At 39.1% G+C, this 21,964-nt stretch overlaps 1 protein-coding gene across 2 annotated transcripts in view; it reads right to left on the reverse strand.

Annotated features, from left to right (window-relative positions):
* Nucleotides 1-21,964, reverse strand: part of PAK5 (p21 (RAC1) activated kinase 5) — a 289,610-nt gene that overhangs the window by 160,961 nt on the left and 106,685 nt on the right. Inside the window, exons 1-2 of one of the 2 annotated variants that reach the window (XM_032419649.1) lie at nucleotides 8,608-9,696; nucleotides 6,234-6,381 (exon numbers count right to left, since the gene is read on the reverse strand). The gene's annotated coding sequence lies outside the window, so the exon portion shown is untranslated. Of the gene's footprint in view, nucleotides 1-6,233; nucleotides 6,382-8,607; nucleotides 9,697-21,964 lie in introns of those variants that run through there. The other variant, XM_032419648.1, reaches the window with a different exon arrangement.

Below are 21,964 nucleotides of genomic sequence, written 5' to 3' on the forward strand. Positions count from 1 at the left end.
TTCAGACAGGTCAGTAATCCAATTCCAAAATCCTACCCACAGGGTATCCCTTTCTACAACCACTTATTTTAGCTTAGTTTCCCTGGGCAATGGACCTGAGACAGGCATTAAGTGCTACCGCTTGCATTGGAACAAGCAATCCCAAGGTAGGAGAAAGAAGAGAAAGGAAATGGGGCAGGGAAGGATAGGAAGAAGACAAGGGAATATGTTATTGTTCTGGCCACTATATTACCATGAACTATGAAGGAGCACAGCCAGTGGCCCAGCAAAGGCATCTGCAAAGTGACAGGGAACACCTTTAAACATGCAGTACAGGGACATATGTCCTGGAAAAGGCCATCAGAGAGAGAAATGGAGAAGGAATTTATCTGCCTTGCTTCCTCTTCTCTCTCATAGGAGCAAGCTGCTAAGATCTAGGTCAGTGGTTGTCCACTAGGTATAATTTTTGTCCCCCAGGGTGACATCTGACAAGATATTTTTGTGTGTGTGCCTAGAGATTTTTGTTGTTGTCACAGCTGGGAGGAGCTATTGGCATCTAGTGGGTTGAGGTCAAGCATAATGCTAAACATACTACAATGCACAGGAGGTTCCCTACAATGGCAATTATTCAGTCCAAAGTGTCATTGGTGCTAAACATACTACAATGCACAGGAGCTTCCCTACAACGGCAATTATTCGGTCCAAAATGTCATTCATAGGTGCTTCTGTTGATAAACCCTATTCTAGGTGATGGTAAAGCCAAAAGAACCCAAAGAAGTGTTTAAGACATATTTGACAAAATCACCCCGCAGAAAAAGACAAAAGATAAGGAAGACATTTCACAGAAGAGAAAACACAAATGGAGAACAAAACATGAAAAGATACTGAACCTCATTAGTAATGAGAGAACTCAAATCATGGTAAGATACCATTTCACACTTAACTGATCGGCAAACATTAAGACATCAAAAAGACCAAGCATGGGGAGGAGTCTCAGGGTGATTCTCATTTACAGCTAGTTGGGAGTATAAATTGCTACCAACTCTTTAGGAAAGAGTTTAGTATTATGTTGTAAAGTTGAACATGTACACATTTAAGGTGACCACTCATGCCAATTTGCCTGGGATTGTTCCTGGTTTTAGCCCTGAAAATCCTGCATCCTGAGAAACCACGCAGTTCCAGGCTACCTGGCATGGGTGGTTTCCTATATCATGTGTTCTAGCAACTTGCTTCTACATAGATATTCCCGAAAAACTTAAACACATGCTAGGAGACATATAAAAAATGATTGTAGTATCATTGCTCATAGCAGAAAATGCAGAAAATGGAAACAGAAATGTCAATCTACAGAAGAATTGTGATATGTTCACAGATGTAATATTATTTAGCTGTGAAAATGAACTATAGTTACATGTAACGACATGGACGAATCTTAGAAACAAATGTTCGAGGAAATGAGCAAATCGTTAGGCTGAGTATAAAATCATTACTATAAAGCTCAAAAGGAAGCAAAAATTAATAACAATATGTAGGAATATACTCCCATTTGGGCCAATTATTTTTAACCAAAATAATTGTAAATGGTAGATGTAAATTTAGGACAGTGGTAACCTCTGGAGGGTAGGTGGGGAGATGGAATGGGGAAACACTCTGCTCCCCAAAGAAAAATTAATAATAATTAGGTCCTCAGAGAGTGTTCATTGGATTTTGTATCTTTGCTGTCAGCTTTAACTATGTTATTTATTTGTCTTTGGCTATGCTATTTTCTGTTTATCTTACCTTCAAAAAATACCCTTATCTCACTTTTTAGAAACAGGTAGCAAAGAATCACCAACACATCTGCAAGACAAGAATGAAAGAAATACATTCCCCAAGCCAACAAGGGTGGGTATTTGGGCCCTGGGTTCTCCATTCATGGGTCTGGTCAGCATTTACTTCCAGACTCTAGTTCCCATTCTACCTCCAAGGAGCTAGTGATGCTATTTGATATCAGCTTATTAAGCCTCACACTAAAACTTGCTGTACCTGGTGGCTTAGAGGAGCGCCACACTGAAACACAGGCCCAGGAGAACTATCAAAGTCACTTAGGAAAACTGTAGAATAAGGTTTCTATTTAATTTACAAAATCCAGTCTCAAAGCGAAAAACCCATGAACTGAAAATTACCATTTCACATGCACATCCCAGTGGAAACATACATGGACACATCTCTTTTCTAAATATATCCCTGATGTCAGCTGCCTCAGAGACCTACTTGAGAAACTTGTCCTTGTGAGAGTCTGGAGGCTTGGTATTTCGGTTTGGGACCATAACCCCAAAATCCTTTATTTTGGGGATCCTTTATTTTGTGGGTTATGGAAGGTGCATCACAGAAAGAGTTTCTGTCATGTAATCTACGTCATCACCTGACCTCCCTGAAGCCACAAGGTGCACAGGCTGAGTCATGCGCACAGCTGTTCTTGGATCCAGCTCCCTCAACCTCACCTCTCTCCAAGCACCCATCAAGGTATTTCCTTCCTCCCCCTACCCTCCCTTTTTGAAATAAATATCAATCCTACAAATCATTTCCTAAGAAAACATCTTATAATTTTATTTATTTATTTTTTAAAGTTTTATTATTTATTTGACAGAGAGAGACACAGTGAGAGAGGAAACACAGCAGGGGGAGTGGGAGAGGGAGAAGCAGGCTTTCCGCTGAACAAGGAGCCCGATGCGGGGCTCGATCCCAGGACCCCAGGATCATCACCTGAGCTGAAGGCAGACACTTAACGACTGAGCCACCCAGGCGCCAACATCTTATAATTTTATTAACCATATTGCTACAGCAACCTGGACATCCACCCATCCCTCCACTCATTAACCTGACTTTGCTCGCCTTCCCATCTGTTTAACATTTTTTCTTAAATGTTATTCTTCCTACAAATTAACTTTTCTTTGCTTGAATTCTGGTACATTTACATACCTCTAGTCTTTAATGCTGTTCTCTCTCCCGGTGCTTGTCTCTTGCCCTCAGCACTATATGCCTTCATTATGGGGCATTGGGTGTCTCTGAAAATACACTACCCTCCTTGCCTCAAATTTACTTCCTACTTTATTCTGGCTGGGGGAATACCTACTCACCCTGTAAGCTTAAATCCAGATGTTTCTCTTCTTGGTACATCTCCCCTTCCTGTGTCAGTGCCCTTTGGCCATGTGACCTTGAAGCTCCTCTTACCAAGAGGTGGAGTTTATTTCTACATCTGGGCTGGTCTTGTGATTTACTTTGGCCTATATCATGCAGCAGAAGTGACTGTTCTGAGCCTCGGCCTCAGGAAGCCTTGCACACTTTCATTCACTCTCAAACCTTCCCTAGCCACCATGGGAACAAGCCCAGGCTAGCCACTGGAGAACTGAGTTGATCCAGCTACATTCTTTTTTTTTTTTTGAAGATTATATTTATTTATTTATTTGACAGAGAGAGACACAGCGAGAGAGGGAACACAGGCAGGGGGAGTGGGAGAGGGAGAAGCAGGCTTCCTGCGGAGCAGGGAGCCTGATGTGGGGCTCGATCCCAGGACCCTGGGATCATGACCTGAGCCGAAGGCAGACGCTTAATGACTGAGCCATCCATGCACCCCGATCCAGTTCAATCAGTTACCAGGTGTGTGATGTAAAGCATCTTAGACTAGCCAGTCCCCAGCCACTGTTAGCTGATTGCAGATGAATGAGTGAACCTACCTCAGACCAGCTAAACCTGGCCCACATCAGCAGAACTTTTTAACTCACCCACAGACCAGTCAGCAATATTACATACTTGTTGTGTTCAGCCACTAAGTCGTGGAGTTATTTGTTATACAGCAACAACTGATAACCTCTTTCTTGATCCTACTTAATAGCAGTAACACACTTCCGTATGGCTCTTATTATACTCCATGTTTTCTGGTCTTTCTTTTCCTGCTCTCCTTAAGAACATGGGCATTTTTTTTGCATCCCCAAATCTAAATGGCTCCTGCCAACTTTCAAATAAATGGGTGTCAGAAAAATAATTAATTAGTGACTTAAGGATTACAATGGTGCCCAACGGATGGTTTTGGAGCCAAACCAGAATCTGAATCCCAGCTCTATGTCCTGTATGTGTTACTCCCGAGAATCTGGTTACCCTTGCTCAACCTTATCTGCTCATCTATACATGGAAGACCAGAATCAATATATATGCTGCAGGACTGTGGTGATAAAATACACATTTCCCCTCCCCTGCACCTGGTACTGAGTGACAAATAAGAATTAAATGATAAGATGTAATGCATTTATTATAGTACATGGCTTCATACTTGACAAATGATAGCTCCACTAATATAATCATGAGCATCCCTGTTGTTGTCACTTCTTAGAGCAGAAACTATCAGTGCTCCATCCATATCCTCTTGGCACTCATCATTTCTGTGCATGCTGATCTGATGGCAGCTTCCAATGGCAAACACCTGGGGTTCTTTGCCTGAGGCTTCCTCTGGCTGCTGGAGTCCTCTTGGCCCACATCTATGGCAGGCCACAGATGCCAGGGAGTTAACACCCTTCACTTCTATCCAGGGGAGCAGTCTTCCATCAAGGCAAATGGGAAAAGGTGGCTGATTCCCTTGCCCTTGGCTAGGATAAATCCAAGGTATGTTCTATACTGTATCCCAAAATTGCCCAATGGGATCATACTCCTCTTGGTCACAGTAACAATAAGGTACTTTTTCTGTTTTCCTTCTCTTTCCCACCCCACATCCCCATTTCCCTATAAAGGTATACTGGCATCACCTTCCAAATAAACACCAGTACCCCAATTTTTTGTCTCACTATTTGATTCCAGAGAAATCAACCTAAACCAACTACTAATCTTATTGCTTCAGCATACAGTTACTTTTTCAGGAACTTTGACCATTTGGAAGCCTATCCTTGTAAAGATCTCTCCAGCTAATCAGAGTTGTATCTGATCCAGTGGATGACAAGACCAATCACAGAATGTGGTATACCACCTGTAGGTTTTCTTGGATCTTTTCATCATGGTTCAATTCTCTGAGTACATCAGGATACCCAATTGATCTTGGGTAGTTCTGTGCTTACGCTAAAGGGCACCTGGAACCATGGTATTGATTCTTGGCCAAGAAAGAAGTGAAATGTAATAGCTAGTGATTTATAACTTGCTATTAGAAGTCCGAAATGCCCCCCAAGGCAAACTGTACCAGCCTGTCTATGCTGTTTATGGAAACTGAGTGGATTGATGGTTTACACCTGTTTACCTGTTCACAAAGACTGCTTTTAGCTCCCTGAGCTGTGGGGTACAAAATGCTCCTCAGTAAGCCTGATTCTTGGCTCCCCTGAGACCAACGTGTCATATGTGTATCTTGGTGGTTCATGATCTGAAGACTAAGGGCATCATGTGTGATGGAGAAAGGACCCTGAGAGCTGCACCTAGAAGTCTCAGTCCCCTCTAGTGCTTGCTGGGCTTGCTTTCTCCTGTTGTACCCTTTCCTTTGTTTGATTACAGCTGTACATGTATATACCTTATGGTGTCTCAAGAATCTTTTCAATTACCTGACACTATAATTGCTGTACTGGGCCTGTTTTCTTTCTTTTTTTAAAAAAATATTTTATTTATTTATTTGACAGAGAGAGACACAGCAAGAGAGGGAACACAAGCAGAGGGAGTGGGAGAGGGAGAAGCGGGCTTCCCACCGAGCAGGGAGACTGCACTGGGCCTGTTTTCTGATGCCAAAGGCTTCTGAAAAGGGTTTGGGGTGGAGAAAGTAAGGGTTCCCACAGCACCCCATTTTAGAACCCTTTCAGAAAGTTTATCAACTTTCATATACACAATACAATATGGTTAACTACAGTCACCGTGCTGCATATTACATCCCCATAACTTATTTTATAACTGGAAGTTTGTATCTTTTGACCACCTTCACCATTCTACTGACTCCCCATCCTCCTGCCCACCTCTAGCAACCTGCAATATAGTCTCTGTAACTTTTAGCTCGGATTTAAAAAAAATTTTTTTTTAACTGATTCCACATATAAGTGAGATCATATGGTATTTGTCTTTCTGCACATGTGACTTATTTCACTTAGCATAATGCTCTCAAGGTCCATCCATGCCGTCTCAAATGGCAGGACTTCCCTTTTTATGGCTGAAGAGTATTCTACTGTGCATATGTGTGTGTGTGTGTGTGTGTGTGTACATTATTTAAAATAAAATTTAAAAGAGCAAAACCATAACATAATTCATCCCCCTACCTTTTTTTGATGGCTGTGGATGAATCGGACTCCAGAGGAGTTTGGCTATTTCTGTCCTGCAACTTTTTGTTGGAGTTCTTCAGTGTTCTTCATTTTTCTTCAGTGTTCATTTTGGCAAGAGGTGGAAGCATTTTGCCACAGTATATTTCTGTAACAACATGGTATCAACATGTGTCAGAAACCCACCAACATTCTGCTCCATTTAAAAATAAACAACCTCACTTACTTCCCATTCCTGTGCATGCTGCACATCCTTTCTCTACTGTTCCATTCTCTCAGGCATGCATCTACTGATCTGGGATTACCTGGACCCTCCAGCAGTGTTAGGCTCCCCTTAGCACCTTACCTGCATCTGTCATAGCACTTTCTCACACTGGTCCAATGTGAGTCCAGTTCTTCAACAGGGAGTGAGCCCTATGGAGGCAGTAAATGTGCCCTTGGTCCCTGACTCTCTGGGGCCGAGCCTGCTCTCTAGTAATTGTACGTTGCATATGGTCGATTCTCATTATTTGCAGTAGTCATATTCTATACAGTAGCTGCAAACACCAAATGAGTGAATGCTGAACCCATTGCTCCTACAAGAAATCCAGGGTTCTTCAAGTCTCTGATCCCAAACATGCTCATCCATCAACCAACACATAATCTTGTTTCAGAGTTTTATATGCGTTTCTGTTTAAAGACACATTTAATATATATATTGTTGATTCATTAACATTCAACTTAGCCAACAGCACCAGAACTCACACCTGAATGAAGATTGCCAAAGACATGTATTTATTCCACAAGGCACATCACACTGAGGAATACTGGACGGCACCTCAGCACTCTGCTCGGGGACCATTTCAAACAGCAAAACCACCAGCAAAAGCATAGAAATGCAAAAACACATGTGATGGTGAATTTGTAAATACAAAATCCACGAATAATGAAGACTGACTATACATACATTGGCTGATTCAAAGTTATGTGTAAGTTCCTAGCCTTGCTTATGGTCCAGCACAGCACTGCCATTTAAATGAGTAAATATATAAATACTATTGATTGGATACAAAGGGACTAAATACAGATTTCATATGCTTCATGAAAGATCCAAAAATTGAAAGCAGTTATTCTCTCCTATCCTATTAAAAGGACAAATCGCAGGTCCCAGTTCTTTTCTTCTTCCCGATATTAATCACTGCTCATCCAATTTTCAGACAAGTCCAAAGAAAACCTCCCTGAAAATAATTATAGGTTGACAGTCTATCCTACCCATTATGGGACAACCCAAACCGTTTCCAGAAGACGGCTCCATTTTTCTCCTTGAATAATAAGAAATACCTGCTTTTATTTTATTATATGCATCAGTTAACTGTAGGTACACAGCGTACATACTTACTACACTTGTATTTTCTGTAAAAATGCCAGTACTTTGTGACATAAAAAGTGGAAGTATCACACTTTAAGTATCTACTTTCCTATGCATTCGAAAAATGTTTAAGGCTTCCCTTAGGGACAGAGATTTATGTTTTAAAGCTGTTGCAAATATTTTCCCATTAAGTTTACTTCTTGAAAACCGGTTAAATTTAAACTTGATTTATTTCTATTTCATGGAAAGTAATTTGCTGGTAAAATCATCTTCTTAAAAGCATGCCCTATGTTTTAAACTACCATTGCTAAGATCAGAACTTGCTAAAAATGAATGTCTTGCATAGATAACAGGAAATCCTAGATGGTTCTGAAAGCTCAGTTCTTGCATGCTTTTAACCTGTTAAAACACAGGTTTTTAATTTAGTTCAAAATCAGCTAAAACATAAGTAGACATAACTTCCTTTTAAAGCCTTGTGATATTCTCTTCATATATTTCAGAGCAGCAGAAGATAAGCCACCTTGTCAGGAAATGCAATTTTAAGACTGATACAGCCATATGGGTCTCTCACATAACAATAATTCAATATATTTTACAACAGAAATACTTTGATCCAGAAAAGTAAAACAAAATAAATGTATCTTATTTTTATATTTTATTAATACCATTATATTACATTTTCTATATAATTAATCAATATTTTGGTTTTAAACTTTATTTTGTAATTAGCATTATTTTTAACTTTCTATTTATACTACAAATAACCAAAATAAAAAAAGTCAGATGCCATAAATTTAATATGTGCCTAGATTAAAACTCTCCTCTCAAATTTCTTTTCCTTTAAACATGCCACTAAGAAACCTTTATCTATATCTCTGTAAAACCAGATTGCCACTACTGACCTAGAAAAAGCAATCTGAATGCTCAGTAGACTATGTTCACATAACAACTACACTACTCTGAACCTGCTGATAATGTACATATTAATATGAGGTACTGATGTCAATTAAATTGAATATTTCCAACCTTCAAGAGGAAGGGGTTGACTTTGGAATCAACAGACTTGGCTCCAGCCTTGCTGCACAGTTTGGGCCAATTCGTCATTCCTCAAGTTTATTTGTTCATCTGAAAAATGGAGATGGACAGAATTTTCCATAATACAGAGGGGTCCTCAAGATCAAGTGAAAATGTCCTATATAAGGTACCCGGCCAATAGTGAATAGTAAAGAATGTTAGTTCTGGTTTTTAGTAAGTACAAAACCAACCCAAGCAGCATTTCAGACAACTGAATTTAGCTCTTAAAACCAAAAATCAGTGACCTGTCATCTGTGAATAATTTGTAAAATAAAACAAAAAAACCCCAAAAGTTCTAGTTTACCCACACATTTTCTTACCAGCAAAATAAGCATCTCTATATGTGTGTCTGTTATAGAGATGTACCCAAAGAAACATAACTTTTTTTACCACAGGTCTATGCCATTTTGTACATTTGATTTTCATAGATCCACAGATTCATTTCATAAATTCAATACGGCCTCTCCATATTGGGCTCCTTGACCGTGAGATCAAACAAAAACACTTTGCTACAAATGGCACCTAACTCAAAGACAGATGTATTATTGGACTCACTGGCCAATTGCTAAAAAAAAAATCTAAGATTTTATTTTATGTAAAGTAGAACAAAGATTTGCCATCAACTATATTAGGACAAATACTTCTAGTCCCTGCACACTTGTTTTCTCCTCTTATTCAAGAATAAGAGCACTTATGCAGATCATTTCAGGTGGTTTAGACCCAGGATGAAATGAGCCTCATCAGCCCTGCGATCTTAGAATGTTTGTTGCATTATTCACCCTTTTATCCACTTCTCCTTGTACCCAGAAATTTAAATATGTGAGTGGCAGGTTTGATATGTGGTCTGTGCTCTTATGTTAAAAAAACAGGACTTTTTTTTTTTTTTCTCTCTCTCAGAGAATAAGCTATGACCTTGTCCTCATTAATAGTGAATTCTGAGCAAATAAAGTCCAATGGATTATGAAATCATGAAAGATTCTAAATACCATCAGGTCAAAGTCTTCCAACAACTCTGAGGCATTGGGGTAAGAGGGGAGAAATAAATGATTATATGGAGAAAACCTATAATTTATTTTTTAATCTATTTTTTTTTTTACTAGGATAGCATCTTTCTAAAACCAAATTAATATAGATCATCCTTCTTGAAAATATAACTTCATCACTGTGCCATTTTATAATAGCTTTTTCTTTGTGTATACTTTATAACGTGATAATTCTATACTTTCAACTAGATATAGCACTCCTCATCTAATAGGAAAACCCTTAGATACACAAAAGGGTTTCATTACCGGGTTTGACAGTAGAAAAGCCAAGCAGAAATCAAGCTGGCAGAGACAGTTTAATATAAACCTCCTCTGAGGACTTGCAAACAACATCACATTTGTTTTCTGCTACTCATCTGCCCCTCTGTGATCTCTGTCTCTCTCTATAATAAAATATTTATAGCCAGAGCTCAGCAGCCCTTCCTCTTTCTTCACTGTTGGAATAAGGTATGTTCTGCTCCCTGGGAGAGAACAACAAATAGAAACACTAAAACTCTGAATACATAACTTTGGGGGAGAAAAAAACCTCATCCACTGAAAGACAGATTTTCTTTCATTCAAAGCAAGATAACTGTGACATATGGAACTGCATTTTCTGTCATTATTTATGCACTTGTCAAGTGCACGGAATCCTCTCTAGGGAAACTTCTAGGGAGTCTACAGAGCTCTTCGCTCTCTTTGGATATCCTCAATATGGATTGAGCACTATTTTGTTTTTCTTTTCAGGGAATAATGAAGCTTGATTTTCTAAAACCAATCTCATCTTTTCCTACAGGAAAATATCCTGTTTGAATGTCTGGCCTCTATCTATGAAACATTTCCCCTGAGACAATGGAAGGATTGAGCTTTTTAGGACTGAACTGTAGGTAGTATTCTCATGTTAATGTTCCTTTCATCTGCAAGAGCAGTTTGTGTGTTGGCTTTTATTTTAAGGAGTAATTATCCTTTAGGCTAACAACCATGTAAACAATGAAGTTTGGATATATTGGTTTTCTAGTTGAATAGAAAAGGTACTTTGAATTTTTATTTGCACAAGTACCCCAAGTTCTAGCTCCATGGGTGAGTACTTGCTTTTCAAACTTGATTGACTAAATGAGTCTATATCTGGGCTTCCTTATCTCACACCCCTGGTAATGACATACGCAGTCACACAACTTACAGCGGGTTAAATGAAAGAATGTATGTATAAGACCTTCAGATACTCTGAAGCGCTCTACAACATTAGAAGAGTTATTTTAATTCCTAGGTGTTTGAATTTTACAAACATTAATCTGATACAGAAAACAGAAAAGCTAACAGATCAAAACTTGGTGATAAAGTCTCTGGAATTATGAGGATTCTCTAGCTTCCACTTCAGTGGATCTGCACCTGTCCAAGTTGATCCTGCTGAGCTTAGATTTCCTAGGCAAGATGACGACATGGGGAAATAGTGGGGAGAGAGACACAGAAAGAAGGGGCCACCATGGAGTTCCATGTTTATAACCACTCTCCTCTTGAAAGCAGGGGGTTCTTAACTGGGGGTCTTCACTTCAAGTCCCTGGGATCATTTAGATAGGATTTATGGGTTCCACGAATTTGGATGAGAAAGAAAATACCACTCCATTTTCATTAGCCTTTAACAGGCAACAAAATCCAGGAATATTCTAAGGACTTGTAATCGAGAAACATAAGCCTTTTTATAGCACACTGTAATTGCTGCAGACACCTTGAAACATCATTTGCACTCCACACTACTCCAAATATATGGCAGTTATTAGGTCTGCCATTAGATAGGATATTTCCAAATCAAGTAACTCATATCACCATAACACAAACTTATTTTATTTGATGTTTTGATGACTTTATGTCAACATAATTAGTTTCCTTTATAACCCTAGGTATTGTACTTTATGCATTTTAAAACAGTATGTTGTCACTGTGGTAACCTAGGGATTCCACTCCTAGGTATCTACCCCAAAGAACTGAAAAACCCACACTCAAATTCTGGTACAGGAATATTTATAGCAGCATTATTTACAGTAGCCGAAAGATGGAAACAACCCAAATATCCATCAACAAATGAATGGATAAATAGAATGTGGTATTTCTAGACAACAGAGTATGATTCAGGCATAAAAAGGAATGAAGTATGATACATGCTACAGTGTGGATGAACCCCAAACATGCTAAGGGAAAGAAGTCAGACACAGACAGTCACATGTGGTATGATTCTACTTATATGAAATACCCAGAATAGGTAAATCCACAGACAGAGAAAGCAGACTGATGGTTACCAGGGCCTTGGGGGTCAGGAAGATGAAGAGAACGGCTTCATGGGTACGGGGTTTTATTTTCGAATGGCAGAAACGTTTTGGAGCTAGATGGATGTGGTGGCTGTGTAACTTTACAGGTGTTAAATGCCAGCGACTTGCTTACATTAAAATGGTGAATTTTATGTCATGTGAATTTCCTCTCAACAAGTAAAACCAAACACAATATTGAAAATTGGTTCCCAGTCTTCCTGAGGCTGCCAAAGGAGTCCATGGCACAGCAAAAGGATAAAATCCCTGACTTAAAGGTTTCCAAAACGACAGAGCCTCCTCTTCCTTTGGCCCAACTGAAGATGCTGGCCTTATTCCACAGTTATTCAAATTTCCTGAGCATACCAGAGCACTCTAAGGCCTGAAGTTAGAGTTAGCAGAAAGCAAGGATGCAGCCAATGAGCATTAAGCTTGCTGATGAACAAGTCATATTTGTCTCTATATTTCTCATAGACACTTACGGACATATTCCAGAAAACAGAGAATGACCAAAAACTTTCCAGGTAAAGGTGGTTATTAACTACCACAACAAACTACACGTTTTAAATGGCCAGAAGTGGTAGACATTCCTTTGTCAATGGTAAGGTTTCCCCATGCTATCAGTTCTCCTGCATACTATTTTAGGAATATCTTTATGCTAGGTGTAATGCTCCTAGAACTTTATTCCACTTCCTTTATGTTATTTTTTTCATTCAACAAATACACATTATAATATCCACTAGTAACACATGATATGAAGAAAAAACTGGGCAGGAATGAGAATGACAGAAAGTTGCTCGAAAAAGAGATCAAGAAAGAGACTCCCAAGAGGTGGCATTTGAACAGAAACTTGAATGAAGTGATTATTTGATACTCATTTGATACTCATCAATATTCATTTGAGTAATACAGTGAGATCAATAGTATTCTAGGCTATGGAGATAGCATGTACAAATGTCCTGAGGTCAGGAATGTTCATGGAACAACACTGAATGCCCATGTGGCTACAGTGGAGCCAGTGAGGAAAGAATGGTATAAAAATAAAGCAAGAGCATGTAGCCACGAACCAGACTGTAGATGGCCTTATAGGCCATGGTTGAGATTTTAGATTTTATTGTAAATCTGATGGGTAAGCAATTGGAGAGCTTTGAGCAGAAGGTGGCATGATCTAATTTACATTCTGAAACTGTTCATAGATGTAGTGGAAACACAGCAGGTGGGCAAGGTTGAAATATTAAGAGGCTATTTAGGTAGCACAGGCAAAAAAAAAAAAAAAAAATAGCAACGTGTACTAGGGCGGGAGTAGTACAGACATGGAGAAGTAGTCTGATTTTAGATATATTTTGAAAGTACACATGACCCTTTGATGGGTTGGCTATGGTACCAGAGAATGTACTTCACCCTGAGCCAGGTGGACAGCAGTGCCACTTACTGAGCTGGGGGGCATTTGGAGAGGAGATTTAAATGGTGCTGTTGTCCATTTGAGCTGCTGTAACAAAATACCACAGCCTGGGTGGCTTATAAACAACAGCAATTTATTTCTCACAGTTGTAGAGGCTGGAAGTCTGAGGTCAGGAGGGCAGCATGGCTGGGTGATGACTCTCTTCTGGGTTGCGTTTTCACATGGTAGAAGGGGCTGAGAGCTCCATGGGATCTCTTCTTCAAGTACACTACTGCCACTCATGAGGGCTCCACTCTCACAGCTGAGTCACCTTCCCAAAGCCCTACGTATTTCAACACATACCTTGTGTAGAGGACATAAACATTCAGACGGTAGCTATGTGTTGGTCAAGAAAATCAAGCGTTTAGTTTAAAACATAAGAGATTTCATTGCAAAAGATGGCCCAAATTCTTTATCTTTCACTGTATGCATGCTTTTCACCAAGTAACATTTTAGGTCCCTCTCTCCCTGGTTTGGCTCTGTGACTTGATTTGGCCAATGGGACATTAACAGTTTTCCTGTATTTTTAATGACTTATGCATTTCTGACTTTTCTTGCATGTCTGCCATTACCATGAAAACATGTCCAGGATAGCTGGATGCAGAAAGAGAGACACAAGGAGAGGAACAGTATGGCCCTGATCACCCCAGCCAAAGCCCTCCTAGACAAGCTAACAGCCCCCTGGTAAATATATACAAGTCCATCTAACTACTAATAGAGCCATCAGGTCAACCTACAGTTGACCCAAGATATATAGGCAAGCCTAGCTTAGATCAACTGAACCCTGCAGAGCTGTGAACTTAATAGATATATAAATAATTGTGTGGCTGGTTGTTTTGTTTTGTTTTGTTTTTTAAGATTTTATTTATTTGACAGAGAGAGACAGAGAGAGAGAGGGAACACAAGCAGGGGGAGTGGGAGTGGGAGAGGGAGAAGCAGGCTGGGCTCAATCCCAGGACCCTGGGATCATGACCTGAGCCCGAAGGCAGACACTTAAGGACTGAGCCACCCAGGCGCCCCATGTGGCTGGTTGTTATACAGCATTTTCATGACAATATATGGCTGACAGAGGAGTACCCAAATATGAGAAATACACCTCATCTCAGCCAATCCAAAGAGGCTGTTCTTATATTCTAATCTGCTTGTGGGTTGCAAATAGAATGTGGTAGAAAATCAGTAACAAAAACTGAATCATAAATAATGAACGAATCATAAAATCCAGGCTCCCTCACTTGTATGGGCCCATTCCAAGAAAGGCCCAGCCTGGGTGACTGAAATTAAGTTTTTAAAAATCTACAGTTTAGGAAAGTTTATCAAGTTTTTTAATACTGGAATATATTTTAAGGATTATTGTTAAATTCAAGACATTTCTCTCAAGTGTAAGATTTTAGTGCATTTCTGGATTTCTTCAGATTGCCAACACTCAACTACTGATTTGTCATCAATACCCTCATTGACTTGGCTTCTAATACCTTTCCTGCACAATAAGGAACAGGGACAGATGTATCATGAAGCCAAAGGCTCAAGGTCATGCACTTGTTTATGGACATCAAGACCTTGAAACGAACCCTAGCAATATGTTCACATGGTTGTATTTTCACAAAACATGCAAAAGTAAGATATTTTAACAGTAACTGGTTAAGACAGCTGTCTCTTTACATTCCAACTTCCTACATCACACTTCTCTATGTGTTGCATGGAGTTGGGGTGGTGATGGTTATTCTGGGGCTCTAGCTAAGGGAGAACTTGAGCTGAGGTTGCATTTGGTTTGTGATGAGTGGGCTCTATTTATGTGTTTTGCAGTAAATTTCCATTACAGTTCAGTTTTTGTTGGTCACCCCAATGCAGCAATGGCTTTCAGGAATTCTACAACACCTCCAGGTACTGACTGACCCAGCATCACAGCACAGAGATGCAGGCCTGGGGAGCACATTGCAGTGTGAGTGTTCCCTGCAGCTGTGGATGTATGTGTGTGGAAGAAGTCTGCCTTTTCTAAAGCTTCTTAAGCTCTGCGACATGGGAACAACACTTCCTAGGCTAAAATGTATTTTCAAAGATTCACAACATCTTTGTTTACAAAGTTGATAAGGTTTGAACATACCATCTAACTGCAATCTAGTAAGTTGTTTTGAAGGTTTTGTGAAAACAAGTGAGACATTAAAACTCCGTGCTTTGATCATGTAAGAAAGGTACATTTTTAAAAAATTTTTTTTAAATTTTTATTTATTTATTTAACAGAGATAGAGCACAAGTAGGCAGAGCAGCAGACAGAGGGAGAGGGAGAAGCAGGCTCTCCACCGAGCAGGGAGCCCAATGTGGGGCTCAATCCCAGGACCCCGGGATCATGACCTGAGCCGAAGGCAGCACTTCACCGACTAAGCCACCCAGGCGCCCCAAGAAAGGTACATTTTTATGTCATCTTTATATCTATTAAAGAATGGAGGAAAAACTAAGAAAAAAATTAAGAGATTAAAGAGGTTGCTGCGTGTGTTCTCCTCTAGGATTTTGATGGATTCCTGTCTCACATTTAGGTCTTTCATCCATTTTGAGTCTATTTTTGTGTGTGGTATAAGGAAATGGTTCAGGTTCATTCTTCTGCATGTGGCTGTCCAATATTCCCAATACCATTTGTTGAAGAGACTGTCTTTTTTCCATTGGACATTCTTTCCTGCTTTGTTGAAGATTAGTTGACCATAGAGTTGAGGGTCCATTTCTGGGCTCTCTATTCTGTTCCATTGATCTATGTGTCTGTTTTTGTACCAGTACCATACTCTCTTGATGATTACAGCTTTGTAATAGAGCTTAAAGTCCAGAATTGTGATGCCACCAGCTTTGCTTTTCTTTTTCAACATTCCTCTGGTTATTCAGAGTCTTTTCTGGTTCCATACAAATTTTAGGATTATTTGTTCCATTTCTTTGAAAAAAGTGGATGGTATTTTGATAGGGATTGCATTAAATGTGTAGATTGCTCTAGGTAGCATAGACATTTTCACAATATTTGTTCTTTCAATCCATGAGCATGGAATGTTTTTCCATTTCTTTGTGTCTTCTTCAATTTCTTTCATCAGTATTCTATAGTTTTCTGAGTACAGACTCTTTGCCTCTTTGGTTAGATTTATTCCTAGTTATCTTATGGTTTTGGGTGCAATGGTAAATGGGATCGACTCCTTAATTTCTCTTTCTTCTGTCTTGTTGTTGGTATATAGAAATGCAACTGATTTCTGTGCATTGATTTATATCCTGCCACTTTACTGAATTCCTGTATGAGTCTAGCAGTTTTGCGGTGGAGTCTTTTGGAACTTCTTTCTAGAAACATTGCCGAAGGCAAGGGAAGCAAGGGCAAAAATGAACTACTGGGACTTCATCAAGATAAAAAGCTTTTGCACAGCAAAGGAAACAGTCAACAAAACCGAAAGATGACCGACAGAATGGGAGAAGATATTTGCAAATGACATATCAGATAAAGGGCTAGTATTCAAAATCTATAAAGAACTTATCAAACTCAACACCTAAAGAACAAATAATCCAATCAAGAAATGGGCAGAAGACATGAACAGACATTTCTGCAAAGACGACATCCAAATGGCCAACAGACACATGAAAAAGTGCTCCACATCACTCGGCTTCAGGGAAATCCAAATCAAAACCTCAATGAGATACCACCTCACACCAGTCACAATGGCTAAAATTAACAAGTCAGGAAATGACAGATGTTGGTGGGGATGCGGAGAAAGGGGAACCCTCCTACGCTCTTGGTAGGAATGCAAGCACAAATCAAAACCTCAATGAGATACCACCTCACACCAGTCAGAATGGCTAAAATTAACAAGTCAGGAAACGACAGATGTTGGCAGGGATGCAGAGAAAAGGGAACCCTCCTACACTGTTGGTGGGAATGCAAGCTGGTGCAGCCACTCTGGAAAATAGTATGGAGGTTCTTCAAAAAGTTGAAAATAGAGCTACCCTACAACCCAGCAATTGCACTACGAGATATTTACCCCAAAGATACAAATGTAGTGATCCAGAGGGGCACATGCACCCCAATGTTTATAGCAACAATGTCCACAATAGCCAAACTATGGAAAGAGCCTAGATGTCCATCAACAGATGAATGGATAAAGAAGAAGTGGTATATGTGTGTATACACACACACACACACACACACACACACACACACACACAATGGAATATTATGCAGCCATCAAAAAAGGGGAAATCTTCTCATTTGCAATGACCTGGATGGAACTAGAGGGTATTATGCTAAGTGAAATAAGTCAATCAGAGAAAGACAAGTATCATATGATCTCACTGACATGAGGAATTTGAGAAACAAGACAGAGGATCATAGGGGAAGGGAGGGAAAAATGAAAAAAGACGAAACCAGAGAGGGAGGCAAACCATAAGAGACTCTTAATCTCAGGAAACAAACTGAGGGTTGCTGGAGTGGAGGGGGATGGGAGGGATGGGATGGATGAGGTGATGGACATTGGGGAGGGTATGTACTATGGTGAGCAATATGAATTGTGTATAAGACTGATGAATCATAGACCTGTACCTCTGAAACAAATAATACATTATGTTAATTAAAAAAAGTAAAATTAAAAAATTAAAAACAAAAAGAAGAAAAAAATTAAGAGAATATGAGACAAACAATTAAAATGATAAGTCAACAAAAATCATTCTGACATAGAAGAAGCCTCTGGTACCAAAAAATTTTCAGACCACTCCGAAAGCATTTATTAGAAGGAAAATTGTGAAGAAAAGTAACAGATTGGTTCTTGTTTGATAATTCAATTAATGAAGAGGAGCAAATCATATGAATACTGGAAAATATTGAAATTCTTCCTGATTTGACACAAATGAAGATTATGAAGAGAACTTAAAACCCATCACAGTCACAACAAGGAAGACACTGATGAGTAAGTGGTGATGCAATTCATCAAAGAGTATTTAAGATTAGTCATTGCACAAGCAAACTTCAAATGCACTGGAATCTTAGGCCTCCTGTATTCAAAATATGTGATAAAGATTTTCCAAAATTTGATAATTAAAAAGTTTACATGTCATTACTGATAAGCTGTAAAGCCAAAATAAATTTTTCTAAAGTGTATTTATATAAAATAAATCTCAGACTTCTTAACAGAAGGGCTGCATTATGTTTCTATTTACACTATAAAAAGATATTCAAAATTTTTTTTTCTTTTTTTTTTAGAGAGAGAGAGAGCACAAGCAGGGGAAAGGGCAGAGGGAGAAGCAGACTCCCCACCGAGCAGGGAGCCTGATGTGGGACTCCATCCCAGGACCCTGGGATCATGACCTGAGCAGAAGGCAGACACTTAACCGACTGAGCCACCCAGGCACCCCTTAAAATAATTTTTATATGTATTTATTTTTTAAAGATTTTATTTATTTATTTGAGAGAGAGAAAGCATGAGGGGTGGGCAGAGGGAGAGGACAAGCAGACTCCCCACTAAGCAGGGAGCCCAATGCAGGGCTCAATCCCAGGACCCTGGGATCAAGACCTAAACCGAAGGCAGATGCTTAACTGACTGAGCCACCGAGGCGCCCCTCAAAATAATTTTTATATTTAAAGGTAAAGAGATAATCAAAGCATTTTCAGGCAAAATGTATATGAGTCAAGGTATCACAGAGGTAGAGTGGGAAGTCTACTAATGGAAATACACTGCTTTTCTGATTTTGTGATGTTTCCATTGTTAGCTTTTTAGCTTTGTAATTTGTTATGGATTATTTCATTCTAAGTATTCACATTCCTACTTAATTTAGTATCCACTGGCACTCCTTCTAAACTCATGGATCTTTAGATTTATGGATCTTGTTTGCTGGGCCATCGGCTACTTTTCCTTAATATGATTGCTCAAAGTTTAAATTTAAAAAGTTAACAAAAACGTATATACAAAGCATGACTAACAGTTCAATTCAATTAGAAATGTCACAGTTAAAAAGCAGTAGCTTTCACAAACAATGAATCATGGAACACTACATCAAAAACTAATGATGTACGGTGATTAACATAATAAATAAATAAATAAATAAATAAATAAATAAATAAATAAATAAATAAATAAATGCAGTAGCTTTGGTAACTTTGTCTTTGTGATGGCTACATGCAGCAATTTCACTTCTGGAATTCATCTTCAGCTGAGTGGTGTGTGTCAATAAATTGAAATCCTGATAAGGGTAACTGATTCTTTTTTTTTTTTTTTTTTTTTAAAGATTTTATGTATTTATTTGACAGAGAGAGACACAGCGAGAGAAGGAACACAAGCAGGGGGAGTGAGAGAGGGAGAAGCAGGCTTCCTGCGGAGCAGAGAGCCCGATGCGGGGCTCGATCCCAGGACCCTGGATCATGACCTGAGCCGAAGGCAGACGCTTAACGACTGAGCCACCCAGGCGCCCCAAGGGTAACTGATTCTAAGTGAAACGAAAATTAATCAAATGCATGACAAAGTGGAGTATAGGAACTTTTTTTTCTTTTAAGATTTTATTTATTTATTTGACAGAGAGAGACAAGCAAGAGCGGGAACACAAGCAGGGGGAGCAGGGGAGGGAGAAGCAGGCTTCCTGCCGAGCAGGGAGCCCCATGTGGGGCTCGATCCCAGGGTCCTGGGATCATGACCTGAGCTGAAGGCAGATGCTTAATGACTGAGCCACCCAGGCGCCCCAGGAATTTTTTTTAAGCAGAGAAAAATATGAGTAGATCTTTGATTATATGGCTGAAAGGAAAAAAATAAGCATAAGGATTTTTTGATCATTTGGTTAAGGTGGTCTCTGCCATGTGGTAAAAGGTTACTATTTGTCCCCCTCTGTAGTTAGTAAATACCTTGAGGGGATAGATACTTGGTGACTAGGCAAATATCCTGTTCTCCCCAAACTTCAGCCCATTAACTTTAGCATCCATCAGTGGATTGTGTCTGCAACAACGATTACTATGGTATTTGCCTTATGGTAATGTTCTTTCTTCTTTCATTGGAATTCATTTAATTCCATTTATTTAACTGTAATTCTTCCCTAAAGGAGAACTAACTGTCTCTTCACTCCATGTATATGTATTCAACTATTTATATCTGCATGTACTTAGGGATATATATTTTTTTCTATGGGGTACAAACCAAAACTCTCATTATATATTTGGTTGCTTAAATTATCCCACTTTTGTCTAATTGGAACGCCGTCAGGTTGGTCCATGTATCCTGTTGACGTGCTCTTGTTCTTTTGAGAGTGTTACCTTACTTTTTGACAACACAAATATTCTGGGAAGTTCTTATATTTTCCCTGCCCCAGGCATGGAATCAATTACTTTTGCAAAGAGTCCTGGTTCCTTTTATTGGAAAATAGTGTTAAGAAATCAAGATCTGGGTGCTAGGTATGCTCTTTGTTCCTGAGGAGTCATTGACTTTAGGCTCTCTCCATGGACAGAGCTAGGAAATGTATGCATGTATACCAACCCATGCATATACACACACCTGCATTTGTGCATACCTCAATCTAATCATGAGAAGCCATCAGAGAAATCCAAATTGAGAGACATACTACAAAATAACTGACTAGGATACTTCAAGTGTCAAGTTCATCAAAGGAAGGAATGAACAACTGTCTTAGCTTGGAGGAGACAAAAGACGACAACTAAATATAATTTGGGATCTTGGATCGAACAGAAAAAGGATATTAATGGGAAAATTGATGAAATCAAATAAGGTTTGTAGGCTTAGTTTATAGCAGAAGTTGGCAAATTACAGGCCATGAGCCAAATCTGGTCTGCCACCTGCTTTTGTAAATAAAGTTTTATTGGAACACAGATACTCTCATATGTTCACGTAGTCTGTTTTTTCTGCTATAGTGGCAGAGTTAAGTAGTAGTGGCAGATACCTAAAATAATTACTGTCTGGCCCTTTACAGAAAAAGCTTGCTAACTCCTGGCTGATAGCTTTATAACATTTTTAAATTCCTATTTTTGGTAATTGTAAACAGTTATGTAAAATGTTAACATTAGGGATGAAAAGTATATGGAAACTCTCTGTATTATCCTTGCAACCTCTCTGTAGATCTAAAAGTTTAAAAGAATTTAAAAATATTCAAATTAAGTGCTAACATACAAAATTCAGGAAATTTCACCAAAAAATCTGAGTTTTTTGTTTGTTTGTTTGTTTTTTAAAGCCAAGACATTTCATAACATTGTCCAACAAAGTAAAATGAAAGTTGGGACCTATGGTTAATGTGTCAGATACTGCTGGTTATTGACTCACTATTGGCTCCCATAACATCAGAACCCTAATTTTGTTTGGCACAAGGTATCAGTTAAAGACTGTATTTCCTCAAATGTAGGGATCCAAAGGGGTACGTGCACCCTGATGTTTATAGCAGCAATGTCCACAATAGCCAAACTGTGGAAAGAGCCAAGATGTCCATCGACAGATGAATGGATAAAGAAGATGTGGTATATATATACAATGGAATATTATGCAGCCATCAAAAGGAATGAGATTTTGCCATTTGCAATGACGTGGATGGAACTGGAGGGTGTTATG

This window comes from Phoca vitulina, unplaced genomic scaffold (assembly GCF_004348235.1).
Source record: "Phoca vitulina isolate PV1807 unplaced genomic scaffold, GSC_HSeal_1.0 scaffold22, whole genome shotgun sequence".
Taxonomy (NCBI): Eukaryota; Metazoa; Chordata; class Mammalia; order Carnivora; family Phocidae; genus Phoca; species Phoca vitulina.